Genomic DNA, 24801 nt, shown 5'->3' on the forward strand with positions numbered 1-24801 from the left:
AAGACTTCATGGATGCAGTTTGGAGAACTCAGCAAGAACACAAATAATTCCCTTTGAATGAGCTGCAGAGTAACCGTCTATCAGGGCTGTCCGTATACTTTTGTATTTCCCACAACTCTGTTAGTGAGGAAACAGTTTCAGATTGCTGACACCCAGCAAAACTGCACTGTGTGTGCATTATGAAACGATCCTGAAAATGTAGAGCTGACGCTTGACATTGCACACACCTGCATATTTGGGGAACAGAAAGCCTTCCTGTCCTTGAGTGTGCCCACATCCTGTGCAGGTGCCTGGAGAGGGATGCGTACACAACCAATCTTCTCCAGGGAGACTGGAAAATTAGCTCTGACAGAGAAGTTTGCAGTTGATGATACAGCTCATCTTCAGCTGATAGAGCCATCTCTTACGCACTAAGACTGATGTGGGGATCCAGTAAAAATACCGTTGTTTTCTTACCGTTGTTTTCTTTTGCCCTTCATCTAACACAGAAATGGTTTCTACCTCTACTTATTGCTCAGGTCAATGTCAAAGCACAAAGTAAACAGGCTAGAAGTCAATTACTTGATTGTGTCTAAAAATAATCCCCTTTCAGCCCTTAAGTTGTCAAGGAAGTCTGACTGTTAGCTGTGGGGAGCTGCTGGACTTAGGCTGACAGCCTTCAGGCACTGAAGCCCGACCAAAAGCCACCTTTGCCTTAAGAAGGGGACAACTCTGTGGAGGGTGCATCAAACAGGCTTGGTGCAATCTTATTTCTTGAAATAAGATCACCCATAATGTTCACTAATATGTGAAAACACGTAATGGGGATGAGCCAGTTAAACCATTAATTATTAATTACCGTGCTCAGATTAGACTGATGCATTATCTCTTGGTCAGTGCTGGAGTCTTCAGGAGACACAGTTTTCCTATGTTCAGCCATTGTGTTGTAGTGTTCAAAGTGCAAGAAGGGCTTTTCCTAACACTAAGCATCGTTTCTCTTAAACAAAACAATGCTTTATTGTCTATTTTTCTGTAGTAACAACCAAGGAGCGGCTCAGTTCCTTGCCACTTTGTCTGGGTACTGAAAGTAGTGCCACACAACTGGTTATCTCCATTCTGCTGGATCTAATCACAGGCATATCAATAACTCATTAGTTTCAGGTTCCTGCAAAAGGACTGGATACAAAACATGCCACAGAGAGTAGGAAGACTGCATAGATTTTTTTTCCCCCAGGCTAGTGAGAGTGTGTTACTCACCTGCCCACTACTTGCCACACTTTCCCAAATACTGCGCAGTCTGCACATCAGGGTACCTTCTGGAGTGTAATGTCATCTGCTTGGGTAAAGACTCCTGGTTCACCTGGACCTTGTGGAAAGGTGAGAACAAAGTAATCTTTCACATCATGAGATCCTGAGAGGGGACATGTCGCTGTCTTTGTATCACCTCTGTGCAGAACTGCAGCTCCCTGTAAGCTCCACAAAGGACTCTGTGAAACTGTTACTTATTATTTCCAATTTCATTCAGCAGGCCTTAAATATTTCTACAACTAAGTCACTAAAACAGTAGCATTTTCAGTATTTCCGTAAGTGCTTAGAGATAATCTTATTGTAAAAAGTACCTCATAAAAACAAGTATAACTCTACCTTACTCAGAACCCATCTATTTTTGGCTTTTGACTGTAAATTATATGACTTCTTTGGAGGTCATAACAAGAAGGAAATGCTCTCTGACATTCTTCTTACTATGCTTTCTGCTGAACGTAGCATTTAGATTAACACACCATGACACAATACGCATTGTATAATTTTTTCTTTTTTTTTTTTTTTTTTTAGGAAGTGTTGAGGGGATGGCACAGGGAATAGAGAGTGAAGCTTTATCATTAACAGAGCTAGCAAATGCCCCATCTGAAACCCAGGTGGGTTTGGCAGATGGATATAAAGTTGTAAACGGAATATAACAGTAGAGTGTGCAAGCTGGTGAGAGATAACTGCCTGAGTTATTTTTGTTCAGTTGAGCCGGTTGCTATTTTCTATAATGATAAATTAATTTGGTCTTCCGATTTTAGATTGGTATATTTTTCTGATTTTTCCTCATTTCTGAAAAAGTAAAAACTGTTTAGAAATCAATGTAACCAGGATTTAAAGAAAAATAAAAGAAACAAACTAAAAAAAAAAAAAAAAAAAAAAAAACAGAACAAACTAACTAAAAAACCCCAGACAACCTAAAACCAGAGCGGAAAAGTATTAAAAGGTATTTTTACTGTATATACAAAAATGTATATTTAAAGTTGCGACATACTATATATTTCTCAATACGTAGTGAACAGACATTTTATTACCAGATTTACAGATCTGCTGCTAGGAACTTTCACTGTTGTGCAGAAGAGTACGATAAAAAGCACAGTCCACCTATATTGCCATAAAAAAGCGTCTTTGAGATGGTAACCCCTCCTTTGTTTTTTTTCTTTTTTTTTTGTTGGTATTTTTGTTTCATGGTGGCAACATTCAGCTTTTAGAACAATTTCTTTATATACTCATAGCAAGTTACTTGATCCTACCTGAAGTAAATATCAGACAAAAACGGCATAAATCCCCATGTACATAAGTTATCATGCTCTATCTTTCTTCCTTGCCCCCATCTCTGGCTTCTTCCTGTGCTCAGGTACCTGTTATTTTCATTTGCACAAGTTTGGTTTTGCCATTTCCTGATGCAGAGGGTTATAGCTCCAAAAAGTGGGTAATTTAGATGCTTTGCTAAAATGGAAGAGCCATTACAGCAGTTCAGAAGTGAAGTTTTCACATGTAGGATATATATGCGCATATATGCCTACCCTTCCTGGGCTGGAGACTGGGACAGCCTGTAACTAAATCCCAGCTCAGCTGCATCCTAGAATAATTCAGTTTCCGTTTAAAGCTTGTCTTTTCAACTCATGCCTGCCTCTGCTGTGTGCTGCAAGGTACTAGCAGTCAGGCAGCAAAACTTGTGGGTTTGGGAGAGGCTACCTTGTGATTTCTTCAGGGTCAGCAGAGGGGAGCTCAGGTCTTGGACTGAAATGTTTGCTTACTCAGTAAAATACTGTGCTTGGCTTCAAATCAGTCTTCTGAGTGTTTGTTTCAGCACCAAATGCCTAGTAAGAACTCTTCTTTTCTGATGCAATCCATGAAAACAGTCTTGTCGTGTTCCAAGGCTGTTAGCACAGGATGATTTGACTGTTCGTATCGGTATATATTTCATCGTTTCTGAACCCTCCAGTCGGCCAGCAAGCATGCAGGGACTGCTGGTCCTCTACCACTTGAGTCCCACTCCTCTTTATGTACTCTGAAACATTAGCTGGGTTTTAAGACAATTAACAGACATTCCAAAACTTCCTTTTGAACAGAGGGAGAAGAGAACAATCCCCTATTAAATTCCCAAGTCTTTTGCTGCCGGCGAGTGCCTTTGACTGCTTTGTGCTCCCCTCTGAGTCCACTCACACGTAGCTTTTGTCTGTTCCAGCAGTCGCTGAAGCAAGGACTTTGCAAAGTTCCAATCAGTGCATCCAGTGGCAAGTTATCTCCCACTGTAGCCTGAAACAGGAGATTTGTAACTCTGCCTAAGTGACTAAATTGGACATAAATTTTTTTATACCATACCTAACTCCCTTTCAAAACTCCATTATAAAAAAGCCAATCACTGATCAGGAAGTTTCAGCAGTTTACACACCGTGGCAACTATGGCATCTATGGTATTTAAAACTTTTTTAGCTAGCATGTTGGGGTTGGTTTGGGTTTGTTGGTTTGCTGGTGTTTTGGTTTTTTTGGTTATGCTCTTTTTCCATAGTGGCATGATTGTTATAGAGAAAGATGGTTGGATGATGAATTATGCATTGTCAGAACATTTCTACTTGTCCTGTAACATGGTGTCTCCACTGTGGATTCTGTCATGACTTTCATAACACTGAATTCTGCTTCTTATTTGATGTTGCATTTGGTGGGTATACACACAACCCTCAATATGCGGACATGAGGTAGAAACACTAGTGTTATTGGAGGTGGAGATACAAAGCAAAGAATTGCTGTAGCAAAGCAGAAAAGCTTGTGGTGTTTGTACAATTGCTTCAGCACATAAAAGGCACAAGAAACTCTTGAAAGTTTCTGGAGGTGGTGCTTCCAAAATTTGCAATGAGAAACAATGGAGGCCCTGTTGACAATAAAGTATTCAGGGTGACTAAACTGACTTATTTACTTGAAACCAGAGCTGATAAATTTTACACTCCCCTCCTCTGCCAGGTTCTTTCTTACTTCCAAAAAATGTGAGACATTTAAAAAATTCCAGGCTCAGAAACAGAAGTCAGACCTTAATTATTGCTACATCTATGGATCCTACTACCTCTATACATAGTGTGACATTATTATAGGATCCTGTAGGATAACAGGTTTTATGCTAATGTACCGTAGGATGTACCTCCCATCCTCTCCTCAGCAATGTTTCTTCACCAACATGAAATGAAACTTGTTAATGTTTCTTATCAAACTTTCTGATCATGCAAGCCTTCTACAAATCAGATGTAGGTTCTCTGAGGATGTCTGCTTTCAGATGAAGCATTCTCCTTTCCTGGCATTGCTTGAACATGAAAGAAGTGATATTCCAGCACTGAAGGTAGGAATACAGCAAGTAATATTTTCAAAGTTTGTAATTTTGCTCCAATAATTAATAAAACACAGACTAGAAATATTACCTTGTCTACTGAAACCTGTTACCTATGGGAACTGCAACTGTAACACTGAAAATCTGATGGTTTAGGTTTGTATCTGCAGTCCACTGTCTAGAGTCCCCACCACCAATGGGAACCAACTAGCTCTGTGCTGAAGACATTAACTGCCAAACGGGCCTCCTCTCAGTGCGGCATTGGGGGGTCTTAACTAGTTATAGTCAGACCTCAAGGTTCAATACCTTTCCATTTGCATGTCCATCCTGTAAGTCAGCTAAGTCTGATACAATATTTTTTGCTTTCTTTCAAGATTTTTCCATCGCTTTGATTCAAGAAAAGCGGGAAATAAGAAACAAAATAGTCTGGAAGACCATATATCCTTATGAGTAATGGTTTCCTTTTTGGTATAGGATAAAAGAATCAGTAATTAGTCAACTCCTTTCTTTCCACTCACCCATCCATCCTTTTCTTCTCACACACAGATAAGGCAATAGTTTGCTGATATGTTGCATCATCCACTGTGGCTCAGGGTACGCAGACCTGCCCTTCTGGACAGTACACCTCTCCTTCAGCCATGGCAACTCATTTGCAGTTTATGCTGTGAGCCAAATCACAGGGGAGACTTCTGGCTTTAAAAAGCAACAATGCCATAACACAGAAATTTTGAGGGGGCTTTTTTAAAGCCAGATCAGTTTCTCGATGCAGTTCAGAGCTACATCTCACAAATTGCTATGCTAGAAGGGAGACAGCACAACCCACTGAAGGCAGTGCATGGGTGAAACAGCACCCAATATTAAAATTAAAATGCAAATAATGGCTTGAAACCTGATGTTAATTTTCAGAAGCAGAACAATTCCTAAACTCATTTTAAAAATCAGGCGCCTTGTCATCTATGCATAAGAAGGAAATGCCTGCATTTCTTTTTTTCTCAGGGTGCCTGAGAGTCAATGTAAGGCTGCTCAGATACGTTGACTCTGAGTGGAGCACAGATGTCTAAGACAGGCAATGTTTGTAGCACTTCCTTTCCAGGGTGTATTTAAGATGAACATGCAAAAAACACAGTATATAACAGCTCAGATACATAAGCAGAACAGTTACCATCAGTACAGGTGCTCTCCTGTTAAGTCTCTGTTGCTCAAAGATATTCAGTCCTGGGTGTTTGACTTGTCTTTTGTACTAGTCAGATACATTACTGAAGCATCACAGAGTCCAATTCATACTTCCACTGACCTCATTTGAATTAATGCAATTAGTTTAGAGATTACTTTGGTCTATGTAGTTATTTATAGCTGTCAGGTTTTATGTAGAAAGCCTCTGCACTGTAAGAAACAGGCCACCAACAAGACAAATTTGCTAAGTATATTAAAAAGTTATTTTCCCTTCCCCAGGGAAAAACACAGAATTGCAACCAAGGAGAAGTCATGGAATAATCAGTCACTTAGCAGCTATCACCCAATGATGGTGAGTCTATAACACTTCTTATTCAGAACACAGAGGAAAGGTACAGTATTCTCAGATATATGGGAACTCCTGGCAAATGCTGTATTTTTAAGTGGTATGTGTATGTTCTTTATTATAAATATTGTATCCAAATGTGGAAGAGCATAGAGGGCTGTCTGAACACATGGAATATATTTTAACACTTTCAGCCATTCAGAGCTAGATGCCTCAGCCAGGTACACCTTTTTCTTATGAAAAAAACACACCAAAAAAACCACCACCAAACCAAAAAAAAAACAGAGTAGGAAGATCTTTATACCAGCAGTTACAGCACTGAATTGGTATGTGGAAGTGTTCAGGTTTCAAGCTGTGTGCATCCTATCATTTTCCAAAGCAGAACAGTTCCTGCAGGAGATGGAGATCCATGTGAAGAGTTGGCCAGTCTGGTTCATAAACATGCCGCTCAGATGTTGATGACTGACACTTGAATCTGTGCTTCAGATCATGTTCAGATGAGATGTGAAAAAAGATTTTCTTTTTTAGGTGAGTTGTTTAACTTGCTTGTCAAGTGGGGGGTGGGCAGACACATTTCCTCATGCCTTTCTTTCCCCATGGTCCCAGCAGGTAAAGATGCTGTGAGGTAATCTCAGTGTTCAGAGCTCCCCTATTCTGTGGGACACGGTGTCAGGCAGGTCTTTCACCAAGGTTACAGTGGTAATGACTTAATCTTATCAAGATTTTAATGGTTGTATATACAAACATTGGCAGAAACTTAGGCATGCAAGTTGAGTTATGCAGTGGAATCAATGTGCTCCACAGCGCGCTCCTGAGTCTCATCCCATGAATACCCAAGCTGGGAGATCTGCTGGAATATCTAATGATTCCCTCCTGGCTTGGGAACAGTGTTTTCTCTGCAAGGAGCCAGATATTGGAGAGAGAGATGCAAGAAGCAGACCCAGGTGCCCTTCTGATGCTGCCAGGATGTGAAGTCAGACTTAGGAAACATTCCCAGATTTCACAACTTAGACATAGTCCTTGTCCTCAGGAAAAAAAAAAAAAAAAAAAAAGACTCTGAGGGACTTACTGTTGATGGTTAAGTTCCTTTCCCATGTAAGCAGCCCACAGCACTGTCCCCATACCACATGTACCGCATATACCTGGACAACCCAAACGGCTGGCTGCCACATACCACATCACACAGACGAGGTTTGTCCAGTCACATCAGAGAAGTCTCAGTAGCAAATGAAATAGATGGCATCGTCACAGTGCTGAAATACCTTACTCACACCAGAATTTCTGTGGGTAGTGCCATTCTGTTAGACCTTCCCAGTTCATTCCAGGTATTTTAGCTCAGCTCTAGTCTTTTTATCTAATAGATAGTTAAAAATCTACTCTAAATATAGTGTAGTGTAACTGTGTAATGATATGTTTATGTTCAGCTAGGGGGAAAAAAAGTAAGTGAAAAGAGTAACAGTTAACAGTGTCACCTCCTGTTGTGCCCAAACTGTGAGATGCAGAAACTGGAGACAGCCTGCATAAAATTAACAAATAGCTGATCCGTGGAACCATATATTCAAACCTGTCTACAGAAGGCTCTTCTCCCCCTGTTCTCCTACTACATCAAGCTATATTACAGCTGAATATGACAAAAATATTTTAACAATATCAAGTAAATATCTGGAACTTATAAAACAGGTCATTTAAAAGAAATTTTTAGCTTTACAAATCCCACTTATTTTAACTACAATAAAGCCATTAAAGAACAGAAGCATAGGGATGGATAAAGTTGCTTTTTTGCAGCTGTGTTGGAAAAATCCGTGGTCCTCCATGGGTTAACAACTGATTTGGTCCAATCAGACTGAAGAGTGGTGCAATTTTAGTTTCTTTTTCCTTTTTCCTTTTTTAAGATTTTTAATTAACTTATCATTACACAAGGTATCTGTGAGTTTAATTTCTCACAAAGTTTCCTGCAAACTGAACCAACAGAAAGCCAGAAATAGGTTCAAACCACAGACTTTGAATCTGGATTTCAGACACATGAAATCTCAATCTGGTGTTTTGATACAGACTTTGATACAGATAAAAAGACATTTCCAAAACTGATCTTCAGAGCAGTTAGTTTTGTAACACTGACAGCCCCACAACCCAGGAGCATCTCAATACGGGTATTTTGTTTGGTCTCTATTTCTGCCTGTCCTTGTTTTTTCTTTCTAAACACTTAGTAAAGATAAGAACCTAGTGGATAGCAATCCACAGCCTGGCAATACTTCAATAATGTCATCTGCATTAGCAAGAAGTTACAGCTCATGGCCAAAGGGTGCTCTGCCCAAAATGTATTATTAAAAATTTCCTTGATTTTTTTTTTAGTATTCTTTTTCTCATTTATTTATGGCCATTGTTGAATGCAAGATATGGGGACATAGGGCTCTGTCAAGCCATTTCTATGCATAGAAAAAATGTCTTTCAGAAGTGTGTTTTGCCAGGCAATGAGGCAATGGGATCTTCTTATTAGCGTCTTCGAACATTTAGAACTAAGGATCCCTTTTTCTGGAACCAATTACTGGAAGAAATCATCTGGGTGATACCATAGTTGAACTGAACTGACAAAAAGCCTCATACGATTTTTGTATCTCTGATCCAAATACTCAGCTGATGGAGGAGCCATCAAAGGAAGCTTTCCCTCAAAGTGAGCAGTCATCTCTTATGTCAAAGCTTGTCATCCATCTCAATGGCCAAATGATCTCTTTGTAAATCTACAAGTCCTGAAGCTAGTTTGGGTCTATATCTTTTGTGGATTCAAAAACATCATAAATTTTTAACTTTACATTAGGAATTCAGAGATGTTTGTACCCATAATTCACTGTTTCTTACTTGAGAGCAATGCTTTGTCTGTCCTTCAGATTGAAGATCTTGTAGTTCTTTGTTCATGGCAATGGATCACTTTGAAAACTAGGAGTAGATAGGTGATGTGAACTTCTTTTGACAATCACTCGATTTGACACCCCATAGAATTTATGGGATTAAGCAAAACTAGAGTGTTCTGCATTCTCAACAAGTAAAATTCAAGCCACTTTTGCCCAGTACGTGACTCTAAGGTAAATGTTTCAAAACTTTTTCTTTTTCTTCCTCTTTTTCCTCTTTTTCAAAAAAAGATAACAAAACTTTCCTTTTTTCAAAATGCAGATGGGAAGTAACTACATGTACTCCATTTAGTCCTATTACAGGAGTCCTAAAACTGTTTGTCTGAGTTGGCAGTTGTGGAGACAGTTCTTTGACATGCTGTGATGTTACTCTGATCAATGTAGAAAAATTCCTAGCAAACCAAGAATTTTCACCACTGGTGATAAATACAGAGTTTTGTGAAGCAAATATCCCAGTCATTCATTTTGAACATCTGGTGACCCTGTTCTGAAGTTTCCATCTATAGTCAGTAATTTAATTTTTTATTCACATTTCTGCACATTTTGACTATACTTTACCTAAGAATGACAATGTACTGGAAGTCAAAATCCTGTTCATAAAAAGTTTCTAATCCAACTTGATGATGCAGGAGCTTTGAGAACTGAGGATGAGCTCTTAACAAAGTCCAGCTCTTAGGTTTGTTTAGCATAAAACTACACATTTTTCAAAAGATTAACCTGCAACAAAAACATCCAAGTCCCTGGAAAACTTGGGGTACAGCTGTGATATTTTTTATGTCTCTGCTACTAAAACTCAGCAGAAGATGCCACATACCCTGATATAGCAGAGAATACTGTGCCTCTGAATGGTTTTATTTGTGCTGCAGTTGGACAGTCCGGAGGCTGAATTGGACATATCTTGTGTTTTGTGGACTGGATTTTTTTAGCGGCTTGCCAGAATGGATGTCTTTGTGCTGGTCTGGGGGAGCAGTTTGCCCAGTGCACAAAGAGAAGCACGATGGGGGAAGCAGTTGGCAACGTCTGCAAATACCCCAGAATCTGCAGTGGCCGCTGCCGCACAGCAACATGTCAAATGATGGTATCAAGAGGGTAGGACTCCGGCTTTCAGTGTCTGTGTTTTATGTGCATTGTCCTGAGAGCATGTCCCTCTTGCTGGGGCTATGTGCTGATTTTCTAGGATTAAGCTATATCTTCAATAAAGACGGTAATAATATATCAACAGTGCATTTTAAAAAGCTTCAGCCAATCTTCTTGAATTATCACAGGGTCAGATAAAAAGCCTGGAGTAACTGTAACAAAAGCATTGTTTGCTCTAGTACACCTCAGTCACCTTCCAAGCCACATTCTGTCAAATAATTTTTAGCTAATAGAGTTCTTGACCTCACAGCTACAATATCTAATTAAGTAAAGTTAGTCAATGGGCTCTTATTTTTCTAACATCACATTCCCTGTGTGGTGGCTGCTCAACTCACACTACCCAGCCATGTTGGTTATTTTAACTAAAAACTTGCTTTAATATAATCCACAGCACCTAGAACAAGAAGCACACACACTGTATATCCGTCATTTCCATCTCGATGAGGAGAAAACAAAGGGATAATTATAAACTGCATCTCATATTGTTACTCTTACACTCAACATGTGCATCTATTTTTTATTTTTTTTTTCCACAGTAAAGTGATTCTGCTGTGGAGATAGCACCAGGTGCATGGGGGTGACCTCACACACACACCAAATCGGGAGCTGACATCCATCACACTTTGAAATTTTGGATTTCATCATTTCCTGATCTTTCTAAAGGGATCACAGCACCTGGCCCTCACAGCTGTAGTTCATTTAGAAAGCAATTTAAAAACCGAGAAAAAAGCAAATGACATCTTGCTGCCTCAGCCTTGTCATTAAGTATAGCAGAATGGCCTTCATTTATGAGACACATGGCTAAGAATTAATATCTTTCAGTGCTTTCTCAAGTCGAGATTACAAAAGGTTTGAAAGACCACTAAATAATTAGTAGTATGACTGAGACAAGCGAGGGGAAAAAAAAAGAAAAAATAGAGAAACAACCTCTCTTCTTCATTATGAAGAATATTGAGAATCACACTGACTTCAACATGTTCCAAAAGCTGTGGTCTTTGAGCATTTTGTCCCCACTATACAGTAAACCTTCAGCTTTTATTTCCTCCCCTTTTCATCCTCTGTAGCACTGGAAGCTTTGTACATATATGGATACCTTCTCTCTACAGTTAAATGCCTTTGTGCACACAAACTGTTTCTCTGCATCTGCAGGGGCTGGACTTCAACGCTGAAGTTAAAGTATTTTAAAGTTTTGCAAAATATCATCCTTTTCCTTTTACTTGTTCTGTTACATTGTGGTTTGCTCCTTTTTTTTTTTTTTTTTTTTTTTTCTTTCCATTTTTTTTATTTATAATTTTAGGGCTGACTTTAATGCTTATGAAATGAGTTGCTAATGACACTGGCTGGAGCCAGCTACGGTGCGGGCAGGTGCTGTGCAAACTCTCCCCACGCAGCTCTGCCAATGCATCGCAGACCGGCCGCATCCTGCCACGCCGCTTGCCTCCCTCCTCCCTGTGCCCCTGCCGCTTCCCTCCCCAGCAGAGCCCAGCACTCGCACCCCCCTGCCAAACTGCACCGAGCCTTTTCAAAAGAGAGTTCAGAAGGTTTTATTAGTCTAAGAAGAATTCAGACTTTTGAGTCTCAAGAAAAGCCCCCAGTCGTGGATGTGTGCCCAAGCTATTGTCCTGTGCAGTTCAAGCCTGGGAGCAATCATACCTGTCCAAGGCATTTTGCTGGGAGTCTTCATGTTGGGTTCGAACTGTACTGCCCAAAGTTTCCTCCCATCCCTTTCTTTGGGTTAAACTCATCACTTACTGGAAGTGTTTATGTTCTCATAAACAGGGCTCAGATAGTGGGTACAGAACTGTTTAACCCTTTCGGGCAGTGTAGCTGGAGTTGCAATCTTTCAAGTACCATCTGATAACAGACCCAGTTCTTCGTATTTATCCCACAGAGCTAATAAGGCAGCAAAAATCTCATTTGTTCTGAATTGTGGTGTTTCGTCTGTTGACTGAGCATCTTTGGATGAGTTTGAAAGGATTGTACATGCAGATGCAATTCAAATAATGAATAATAATATTTATTTTTCTTGTTTTGTATCAACTCTGCACTACTAGCTGCTGTGATTAGGTGGCTCCTATTTCAGCTCAGGGCTTGCAAACTGGCATGCTGGGCTTCCAAGGTTACCTCTGAATCTTTCGCTTGCAGAACACCTTCAAGCTTAGCATTAAAGAGGATTTCAGGACCCACAAATTTTGGGTTCATCTCACTGGACAGAGTAAGACAGCATGTTTGCAGACAGGAACTGGATGCTGGGACTCCGTGTGTGTGAGTGTGTGTGTGTGTGGGGGGTTTCACAGCTCAGTGATGAATCTCAACCTCTTAGCAATGATACCTAAATGAATTCTTACTTAGCACATTGCTGAAATCTTCTGGGACTGAATCCACTTACTCTCAATTAATATCAAACTAAACAATTACAGCTGTATATTTAAAATAATTTTCACTGCGAGGTAAACATTTCAGGCATAGGAGAAAGCCCACTGAAATCAATTAACCCTTCTGTGGAGTTCAAAAGGATTTGCATCATTCCCTTTCTGCTACCACCATTCTCTCAACTCCCTCATTTCCAAGAAAATCCTCTACCCGAAAGGCTGTGCTGCACATCAGTTAAACTGCCCGTTTTCTTAGGACTCCGTTGATCAGAAATTCACTTTCCTCTGGGCCTTCTTGGGCTGCCCTGCCTTGGCATGTGGCTTTAGACAACAGCAGGACACATCCTCTCACTTGCCAAATATTTCTACCTCTTCTCCTAACTCATTTCCCAAAATGCCACAACCACACCCAGCTCTTTCCTCCAAGAGTCATATCTGACTGAATCCGTGCATGCAGAGCTTTCACTAGTAAATAATCTCAGGGAGCCAAATGATGCGTTCAGGAGGGGGTAGTGCTCTCAGAGGCTATTGGCAGTCATTCAGATGACAACCAGCTGCAAAGAGCTTTAAGAACAGTGTTATACACATACACACACACACAAAGAAAAGAAAAAAAGGGAAAATTGTTGACTGGAGACATATTGCCCTTGCCTGAATACTGAGGACCCTGCTGTCAACAAAAGAGATATTTGGGAAACCAAAAAAACCCAAACCAAACCAAACCGAAACAAAACAAAAAACAACAAACAAACAAAAACAACCCAACCTTTGCCCATTTTAACGGCTGTAGATCAGCCCTCAATTGTCAGCCTTCAGTTGCTGAGGACAGACAGTGGTGATTTCTGCTTGATTAGCCACTGAGTTCACAGAAATTGCTTTTCCAGTTGCCTGTTGATTTTACTACAAGGACAAGGTTCACTGTAGCTTTGTGAGTAGGGAGCTTTGTACAAGGAGAGCAACTCACTTTAATTTGTAGGACTCCCTGTAAAAGGTATTGACAGAAATAGTAGCAGAATGCCTGCGTGTCCTGACCATATTCACTACCCAGACTGTGGCCTTCCAGTCTTTCACACCACACACTTTAACAAAGGTATACATGGTGCTAATGTTTTTTATTAAAATTGCATTACACACAACTGCTTTCTGAGTCCCTAGGAGAGTGGACCCTACATGGTTTCTGTTTCCCCTTGAAAGGGATAGAGTTTAAATATAAGTACAGCTGTATAACCTCTGCAGGGGTAACCTGGTTCCTGTTACAGGGAAAAGCCAAATATTAGTCAGTGTTTCCAGAAAACAATATAAAATTACTTTTGCAAAGAGGATAACTTAAAATCTATGGAGAGAAACAGAAAAAAAAAAAAAAAGAAAACAACAAAATATCAAATGTATGCAAGTAAAACTGTTCTTTTTTGTCAGATACTTCTGTACAATGATCAAAACACGTCTGTCACTTTGTGAAATGTACCATCTTTCTTTTCCATGTTCTAAGCTCCTATAATATAAAATAGTTGATCTCTATGGATGTTCAGTTTATTTGCCAGGGATCTTGATGTGAGCTCATTTTCCCAGTAGTTGTTTGTGCATGTCAACATTTCTATGAATTCTATAGGAAGAAAATGGCAATTAGGATGGGGATTTAAAAGGTAGGTGTCAGGATTATGCTCAACATGTAGTCGCATCAGCCCTTGAAACACCAGAATTGTCTATTTGAAGTGCTACCTTTGTTCACTGACTGTAGACAAAGCCTAGATAATTCACACAGATGATTCGTCACACATGATTCTGATGGACAATCAAGTTGTCACATTCTAAGCAAACAGCAGCCCAGCTGTAGTACCCACCCATGCTCTCAGAGCATGCAAATGCAGCATGACCAGAGTTACTTTATCCTGCAGTCAGTAAGAATTGCACTAAATCACATTGTGTTGCATTTGTCATAGACAGAAAATTAAATACACGCTGGTGGTCGTTGCTGTTCAGCTTGCTAAGTTATAGCAACTCAGTCGGTGTCTGAGGACTTAATAGGTGCACAAACACAGCCCAGGATCACTTTGTGTCCGTAGTCACTGATGTAATACAATGAATTATGATGTCAACAGAGCATGTTGCTATGCATGCAGCATGGACATGTTTGCACTCAGCGCTATGGGCAAAGGAGAAACAGGATTAAAATATTGTTCCTCACCTGAAGAACTTCAAGAATGTCAGCAGACAAAACCAGAGAAAGTTACCCAATTTTTGCTGAACCTGTACATTAGCAGAGGCCTGAGGAACATCAAACTGTCATTTCCACAAACACTGTAATTCATTATGCTTTAAAAACCTTTAATAATACTATTACATTCTGAATACTTTAAATTACATAACTGGGTACACAGATCATTCTCCCAGAACAAAAAGCCTAACTTGTCTTAACACCCTAAAATACAAAAGTCATGCCTGAAGATGTCTTTCTGCAAACCCCAAGCTACTTAAATTCCTGTCAAGAAAAAGGAGCTTATTATGAAACATATACATATGTATTTCTACATGTATATAGACACACAGAGAACATACATCAGCGTTCTTTTTAACTGTCATGTTTTGCACAATCCTGCATTTAAAACATGGCATGGTTTTATGCTTTCATCTCAGTATGTTTTCCATTTGAGCATCCCAGATTTACTGTGTTCTAAGAGTTAAACTATACAATAGTTAAAAGTTAATTTTCTTTCCTGCCCTCAAAAAACAAACAACAGAAGAAGGAATTTAACCTCATATCCTCACACTGAAATTAGCTCTATTGTCAAAAGATGACAGCTGTATCCTGATACCGAGAATTTCATGTTGGAATTAAGCAGCATTTTTGAAACCATTGTGTTACTTCAAACAGATCCATAATGGTCCCTCAGCAAACCATTTTCAGAAGACTTGTGTAAGTAAGATAAAAAGACACCATTTCTGAAGAGATGCTTTTATGGGCTAGGTCAGAGTGCTCTTTCCATGTTGTTCATTCCCAGTCGAATTTCCTAATAGCCTATCTCCTCAGCTAACAGATGCCCAGCCTCATGTCGGAACCAGATCGAGCCACCACTGAGATGATATCCAGCTCCTTTCTTATTGAGCCGTTTCCCTAGCAGATGGTGCAATGCTGCAGGCACACTCCTTCCTGTTAATTACCAGCCTTCGCTACAGATGGAAATGTCAGTCAGCCTCACAGGTCCTGGTTCCTGCCATTGCCTCAGTCCATAGCCCTCTACCTAGGCAAGATGCTGCCAACACACACCATGTGTTTTGTGACTGCTGACTAGGCAGGCAACAAAAAACAACTTAGTTCATGAATATTCATGGAGGAATGTTTAGAGTTCTGTTCATCTGCAATGCTTATAGATCTGCTTAAAGGAGATTGCACTTTCCTAGGAGCCCTGTGCCCCTTGTTTTACTATGGTGCGGGCAGATGAGTTATCAAAGTGTGTTGCTATAGTAACATATAAAGGGCTATTAAATGTCTGTCGTTTGGAGACTTCTATAGGCACATCAGTTTCTGGCTGCCATTTTTTCCATACCTTAAGTGCCCTTTAATTATTCTTGTCCTGCAATAACAGACCAATAGTCACCAGGCTGAACTGATTATCTAATAACTGTTGATTTTCATTAAAGCCTGATTACCTCATTATAAGTAACCAATATGAATTCCTTGATCTTTCCTGGCATCTAAGCACAGCAAATCCAGATAAACAAAATTCTGTGTAACATTTATAAATTCATTAAACACATTTATTTTAATGGCTATAGAAAACCTGTTAGTAATCAAAAATACATTTTTAGAAAGATTTTATATAAAGTTTGAGTTAGAAGATTAGGAAAACATCTACCATGCCTTTTTTCTTTTTCTTCCTATCTTCTCTTTCTTTCTTTTTTTTTATTTTTCTTTTTTTGTCTGGAGTTAATTCATTCACTTGTGAGAATCTGTGTAAGTGTAATGTGTAGATATTAAAATAGCAATATGACTCAGAATGTGCCAATAATATTCTTCAGTTTTTTGACTCATGACTGTTCATAAAGTGAGAGTTTAGATGTTCCAAATCAGAAAAGCAGGCATCTAGTTTATGTTAAGAACACACTTTTCAAGAAAAGGAGAATTGTATTCCATTTCCAGCATGCAGAATGAGCAATATGTACAGGAGTAGGGGATGTTTAAGCAACAGTATTTTAAATCCACTCTGGGCTGATTGTTGTCAGCCTGCTAATGCTTCAGCAACAGAGCAGAGCACCCAGAAATACTGGAGAAAGACACATGTTGTTTCTTTGAAAGAAATGCAAGCCTGACAAAAAAAAAAAAAAGAAGTTCTTACAAATTGATCAAGTATACTTTTCCAGCACTGCTTCTTTCTGCCGTTTTATCTCCTCACAAGGGTTGAAAGTGACTGCTGAAATTTCTCTCTTTCTTGCTTTGCTTATATTGTTCTAATCGTTTGGACTGTATTTGCTTATAAATTGTTTACTGCTAAGGGATGGTGTTTTTCAAGTTGCTGAAGTCCTTTCTATAATCCTAGAGAGCATAAAAGCTGTGATGTTTGTTGATTCATTATGTTTTGTTTTTTCACAGAAATATATTCTGGTTTTATTTTTATCTTCATTACAGTGAATCCCAAAAGCAATGTAACATATTTCAAAGGTTTTTTTCAATTTTTAGGTCCTACAACGTTGTACTATTTCAATAGTAAATAATGCAGTGTAACGCTATAAACTATTCACTTCTAAAATATATTTATCTTTATCCTTCCAAGATGAAACTACAAAACAAATGCTATTACCAAATATCTGTCAGTTTCACTGGGAAACTGAAATTGCAAAATACCAAAGAGTTCAAAAAGGGTACAAAAAAGGGTGCAAAAGTTTGGGGATTATGTTATGTGTTTATAAAACTGAATCTTGACTTTGTAAATCACTATCTGAATCAATATGTAAACTACACACACATTATTTGACTCTATAAGTTGTAAACTAATTATTGTACTTCAAAAACAAGTACAGTGAGAAGGGACGACATTCCAACAGGCAAAGCTCAGGTCTTAGCTGGTGCACCCATGCGTCTACTAAAGCTTATGCATTCATAAATAAATAGTCTTATATTCTACGCAAACTTGGTAATATTTTACAATAACATATAAAGGGCAGCATGCTCTTCAGTGACCAACACTTGGCTGACTGTCAGCTAGTCATCAGCTTCCGTACAGCCAAATTTATTCTCGGTAGAAAGTGATTTCATCCCAAATTACTTTCCTCAGCCTTTCTCAACTTGCACTCTAGAAGTACTTGTTATTTCCAGTTACAGTAAACTTTTTGTCTTCTTAAAAGGGCCAGGCATGACTACTGAGACTTAAATAGCTGGCACCTTGCGTTCCGTGCAGCAAATCTGCTCTGAATGCACAGCAGCTCTGGCTGTATCTACACTGCAGGGGAGGCGCACTCCATGGACGCTGTCTAGGAGCACTCCAGCTCCCTTCGAGTGCCTGTGCTCTTTTCATACAGACCAGGGCGCAGGGAGTGAGATGGATATTTTATTACAGCCTGCTGCATGGGTAATATATTTGCAATGAGTTTCAAAGCAATGTGCTAAGGTAATTTAGGTTACTGTCTCAGAGAACTGTGGGGCAGTGGCAGCTCTGGTGCTGTTTTGCAGGTGGGATCTCAGCGGGCAGGCATGGTAAGCTCCTGATCTGGCGTGTCCTCCTCTTGGTGCTCGCACATGCACTGCCCAGCAGTGAAAAAAATATTTTACCAAGGGTGATAAAGCTCTGGTAGGAGAAGGATCCACAGTCACCAAGAAAAGCATTGTCCCTGCTGTGGACATTGTGAGTACTAAGTTTAATTGACCAAGTCAGCAAGTTTCACAGCAACCCAAGGAACCGATTGCTGATTGTTTGGTTTGAGTAATACAAAAGAGGTCTAAAAGCCAAATTACCATATTTATTCTAAAAATAGATATTGCTTCTATTTTTATTATTTTTATTGTTAGAGTAATCTGATTGACATAAGTGGCCTATCCAGGGAAAGGGGTGTTTCGAGATTATTGTTATTTCTTTATTGCAGCAGAACCTGAGTTATGATTCCATGACATGGAGCCTACATATCCTGATGTTCCTTTCACCATTAAGTGAAGATGGCAGATGAGGAGGATGACAAATTTGCTCTAGGGTAAAAAAGCAAGATTAAAAAAAATTAGATGGACAAAGTTAGGCATGTGTGGGTGGGAATGACATCAAGACAATCATATTTCTTGAAATTAGCAATGACACATTTCAAATGCCATCTCATTTATTAAGCCTTAAATAATTTAAGTTGTAACCACTGTTCAGCCCACAAGACTGAGCTGCACTTTAGTTAAGGCGGAGCATAAAGCCTCACACAGCAGTACTCAGGGACTGTATACATCAACCTCTCTCTCACAACATGACCAAAAGAAAAGCAAATCCTGATTAGCTCATTTCCAATTGTATGAAAGAACACACAAGTGATGAAACACATGCCCACTTCCATCTGATGACTACCACACTTATCCATCCCATATAGCAAGTTAATCTTGTAACATGGTGAAGTAAATACTGCAGATTTCCCAGAAAAGAAAGGAGGAGGAAATAAGTAATTACAACAATTCACACAGACAATTAAATGCATTTCCTGATTGAATCTAACCTACCAGCCACACATTGCATCCTACATTGGTCATATATCGAATAGCTGGGTTATATCAAACTGTCACAAACATTTTCTTCAGTTCTTTAAACTAAATAACCTGTGATTCCAGCTTCACACCATCTCTTTGGTGGGTTTTGAGTTGCATGGTGGTTTTTGGCTGCAATTACTCATGTAGGTTTGCAAGTCTGTAGACTTTCTTCTAAGTATGCTATATTACAACATCTAACCAGAACCGTTCGAGTGCAAATACATACAACATGAAAGTACAGAATTAAAAATGGAAACTATGGATAATCTTTCTGCCACCAGGATTTTGCCAGCCAGCAAGGACTTGACTCTTTCCTTTGCATCAAAGCAGGCCAGGGATAATTTTGTGATGAATTTCCAGGGAAATCAAAGGGAAAATTATTAAATCTCTGAAGTGTTGCTACACAGAAATACTCACTTGTTACTCTAGGATGCCTACTCTATAGGAATTAAATGAGCTTATATTGCTCAGGGAGGAACACAGAGGAACCACAGCTTGCGTTACATGGTGCCGAGTAATAAACAGGTAGTGGAGAATGGGTATGCGCACTGAAACAGAGGGTCCTCTGTAGACTGGACAAATGAGATCCTTTTAAACACCTGTGATCTCATAGGTTAACAACCCACCACCACAGATCCCATGCTGACACTTGGGGCTTAAAACACTTTCACAACCAGGGCTTCTAGGCATCAGGGTGGGGGCTTAACCCCATGCACCTAACTGCAAATAACCTGAATCCCACTTCTTTATAACCTGTTATTTTTGGCCGCCTTTGCCACCTTTTCTACTTAATCCTTTCTCAGTCTAACTGCTGCCATGGCAACATACAACCTTGCTTGTTCCCAGCTGGAATGGCTAGAGTAGATTCTTCTGAAGTTGGAGAGGACTTGCTCACCGGGTCAGCTGTTGGGAGGCTGTGGGCTAAGAGAAGAGGGAACAGACTTAGCATGTATCCAAGAGTGCTCGTGTTGAGATAGTTGCTTTTTATTCTTCTGCTTTGTGGTGAAGAACCTTTAAGTACCAAAATTACAGGTGTTGCATACAGTTTGTGAGGTCCTTAGCCTTTTTATTTTACCTATCTTCTTAAAGAACCATTACAGAGAAGCAAGTAAATTGAAATATTTCTTCATACTGAATGGAAAACACAGCTTCCTTTCAGTATTATAAATTGATATGAGCATGTATGTGTGCATGTGTATGTCTGTAATAAAATATATGACAGTAAAGGGAAGTTGCTTGGATTGTAAAGTGAATTAATTGTTAACAAATGCCCAATATATGGGCATCCATCCCTAATTCTGTTTCTGATGTGCCTTTAAAATACTGGGCAAGGTCAGATTTTCGTGGGAACTTTCAATACATTTACAGACAGGGCCAAATTAAGGTTGTCTGGAGATTCTCTAATCCACAGGAAGTGGACTTTGCAGCCTTAGCAATGTCCTTTCAGGAATACTTTTGCATACATTTTGATAGAGAAAGATGGAATTCCACACTGTTATATACCAGAAAACCCTGGTCATTCAGTACCACCGCACGGACTATTAGTGTCTGATATTTGCCCAGGAGATCAGCTCTCTGTCCCTCAGCAACAGAGCTCCCTTCCCAGAAAGTTGCCAAGGAAGAGGTGGTCAAGATGACACTGTATGATGGTTGCAAGACATGAAGATAAGAAAGTCTGGGTCACTATCTACCACAAATGACAACAAGCCTTCCCATTCAGTGTTCCCAGATGAGGGCTGTTGGCTTCAAGTCTCTTGCTGCTTTTTTGGTAATGTCTTGCATGAGCTTCTCTGTAGTGTTCCAGGATTGCAGCAATCATTAACATTTTCCTAGAAAAGCTAAAGACACAGCAATGCTCAACACTATGCAGCTCAGCCAGTCTTTATGGGCATTTCATTGTGGAAAGGAAATACACTACTTTCATCTGTAGACATATCACATGTCTAATTACAAAGCCTTGCAAAAGAGATATTAGAATTTCTCAAAGCAAAGCTACAAAGAATCCTTTAGATGATCTGCAGAGTGGTATTTCCTGGCAGCTCCTTCCTTAATGATTAGTGAAAACTTCCAGTCTCCTGCCATCTCAAGGGAGCACATCATATAAACTCCTCCAGAAGCTGATAAAAGTGTATAATTATTTTGTGGCAATAGCTAAAGCTGTGGCTAAGAAAATTACAACTTTTTTAATAAAGACTGCTCTAATTTGGATCAAGGATTGTTAAAAAGTATGAAGATACTTAGGAAAATAATGATGGGGATCAGTAATGTCCAGAGATGGCCAGCTGAGGCAAATGACTGAAGGTCTAGCATTAGGGTTGTCCAACATGTTCTGAGTTGTGTGATGGGAGAAAGACTGTGTAGCCTTGCAGCCTGTTCACGATCTCCTTATGACAGTGTCTACCTGGTTCTCACTTATACAATGGAAACATCAAATATGCTCATTTCTCTTGCCATGTGTCTGGAAAGGCTGTGAATTTTTTCTTTGTCCTTGGAGTCCCCTTTTATTTTGTGAATACCATTCACAATCTCAATTTCTTAAATGGATTTCCATAATTCCTTTCCCTATGTTTCAGCACTTTTCCCCAGGGCTCATTTTCCTTTTCATACTACTGTAGAACTGAGACTGTATTATCTGTTTTTTGTGGGTTTACATTTAGCTGCCAACTACTAATTACCGTGAAACGATTTTCTTGTATGTCTTCCACTTCTAGCATTAAGGTATTTCTTCCAAGCATGTCCCAGGAAGCAGCTCTTTCCAACCCAACATAGCTATTGAGTGAATGACAAAACAGCTAGAAGGCTTTGCTGTTTCTAGCAAAGATTATTGGTCTCATTTTAACTTTTTCACTTAGTTCTGGAGAGTATCAGCAAAGCGTTAGTTAATGCAGTAGCCCACCAGGACATGTAAAGTACTTTGTAAATTATTATAAATTAATTGATAAATTAGGATTTACAAGGACTCTTAAAAATACAATTGAAACAATTCTGCAGGGTCTTAGAATGTAAAAGCAGAGTGGAAAAAAAGCTCAAATAGATTCCTGAACCAGGACTCCAGCAGTTTGAGATTACCTTCTCGTTCCATCACAGACTTTCAGTGAACCTTTGTGTAAGAGATTTATTTTCCATGCCTCATCTTCTCACTGTAAAATGGGGATAACATTTCCTTTTGCCAATACTTTCTCTTGTGCATGCTGAATATAAATTATTTGGGGACAGGATTGTTGGGTTGTGATTCATACGACTTAACTTCAGACATCTACAATGCTGATGTGTACATCAAAGGCAAGGTTTGTCAATGGAAGGAGAGGGAACGCAGGGAAGTTACTGGTTCAGTATTATAGAAACCTCCTTTAGGAATAAGATGAGTCATCCAAGGAATACATATTGAGTATACATACTGACTACTTTAGATACCTACTTGTAGTTGGAGCTAAGTCACTTCACTGTCCCAAACACGCGTTGTGTAAAATACAATGGGGTAAATATGGGTCTTTATTTAATTCCTATTCTGAACAGAAGTGTGACTTATTATAGTTGAGTTTACTTCAAGCAGTAATGTTTCCTCAAGAGGATGATTCATGAAAACATCTTGACACAGAAGTTTTGATCTTTTCTTCTTGTATTTTTGTTGTTCTTGTTGGTTTTTTTGGTTTGGGTTTTTTTTTTTTTTTTGGTGTTTGTTTTTTTTTTTTTAATCTTTTTTAAAACTGCAGGAGAAAAAGACTGATTGTGGCTGTTAAAGTGCTTTTTCTGCTTGTGGTTAATTAGCAGGTGTCATTTCCCTGAAGTAGTGTGAATTATTCTAATGTAGGGGCAAAGCTTGAAAATAATGAAGTTATTCAACTTGTTTACATTCAGTGACAGACAAACTAACTTTGCCTAATTATGATTCTACTTTTACAGGGTTGGGTTGAGAGTTCAGTCCTAATGTTTGCTGGATTTCTGCTTCAGAGAAAATGTGGAGAATGAACAGATACTTTTTCTAAACTAAAAGAAAAAAGTCCAGGATAGACAAGCAATGAAAGGTTATAAGAATGAGCCAGAGAGGGGAGGAAAATAATAATTATATGAATAAAGCTCTGCTAATAAAATTGTACTAATAAAATAATCATTTGCCATCTTCTGAATGCAGTTCTTTTAAATTAATCAAATTTTTATCTTCTGAATGTACTAGTAATTACCTTTTTGAGTACTGCATAATATAAAAACATCTATCTGTACCATACCTATGCATTTCTTCTAGATGCACTATGGTTTAATAATAACAGAATATATGAAAAATATCCTTTGTTTAAACAACAGGAGGGTAGTTCAGAAGCTTTGCAATCCCCTTCCTCAAAGTCAGAAATTCTCAGACTCATTTATTTATCTATCATGTGTTAGGTTTTCCCCTTCAATAATGCAATGGATTCAGTCACTGACTGTTTCTCAAATCCCACTTCTCAGAGCTGTGCCTACTTGAACTGACAATCCCAATCCTACTGCCTTCTTCCTTTTACACTTTCATTTCTGCCTTTGCTATTTCATGTGATCCTTTCTCAGTGCGTGAAATGATCACCTGCAACTGAAGAACTATTTAGCTCCTTGCATATTTTGTCCAGCTTGTTGCTTTATTTTATCAACAGATCAATATTAATATTTCCCTCAGAGGTAAGAAGGCTTTAATATATATGTTGCAGTAACCTCTGTTACTCTAAAAGGTGGTCTGTTTTTAACTGTGCCATGAGGAATCAGGTATGCACTGGCAAATGCAGTCAGCATTTTTTTTCGAGAGCTTGAAGAAGGCCTGATGTAAGCTAGGTTTGATTCTTTTTTTTTTTTTCTTTTTTTTCTCTTTTTTTTTTTTTTTATATAGGATAAAAGTTGCTTAGAGAGCATTCTGTGTTAAGATGCTTTTACCTCTGCACCCTCACGGATAGCAAGAGGCAGAAAGCATTCTGTGAAGCTTTTACCTTTCCTCTAACATGTCTATCAAAGACACTGCTCCTGTATTTGTGATCACAAGTTAATGTCTGTGGATTGTTGCTTCCTTAGGGCACATTAACTCTCCCAAGAATTCTAAACTCTCCTATTTCTTCTGCAGGAATGGAGTACTGTACCAGCACACAGGACAAGATTGCCTTGTGTCAGAGGAGGTCTCTGTCCAAGTAAACAAGACATTGAGTGAGTGTGATTTGTTGGAGGTGACATAGCAAGATAGTGTCAGAGGAAAAGAAAAACCAAAGGGTGGAATTAATGTCAGTTGACTTTGAATGCGTAGATCTGAACAAGTTGCCCAGAATTCGTTAATAGACAGAAACAAGCAGAGACTAGGACATTGTTTAGCTGACCTATATTAGATACCTACTTCTAAATTAGATGAAACAGACCTGGAAATGCCTATTTATTTCTATCAGCAGCAAAAGGATTCTAGACAGCTGCTAGTCCAGACACTTTTTACTCTATGGATGGTTAAGTGAATCTCAGGTGGTATTTTATTTTTTTTATGCTAGTGCTTTAATCAGAAACCTATATTGTTTATGGCAATGGTTTTCTTAAACCTTTTATATACT

General features: G+C 39.0%; 1 long non-coding RNA gene across 1 annotated transcript in view; it reads left to right on the plus strand.

Moving 5' to 3' along the window:
- The window catches only part of LOC308064462, a 58148-nt gene that overhangs the window by 22311 nt on the left and 11036 nt on the right, over positions 1 to 24801 (plus strand). The window contains exon 2 of the long non-coding RNA XR_013928391.1: positions 1 to 24801. This exon is cut by the window's right edge and continues 4214 nt beyond it. This is a non-coding gene — a long non-coding RNA (uncharacterized lncRNA).

Source organism: Falco punctatus, assembly GCF_963210335.1.
Source record: "Falco punctatus genome assembly, chromosome: 5".
Lineage (NCBI taxonomy): Eukaryota > Metazoa > Chordata > Aves > Falconiformes > Falconidae > Falco > Falco punctatus.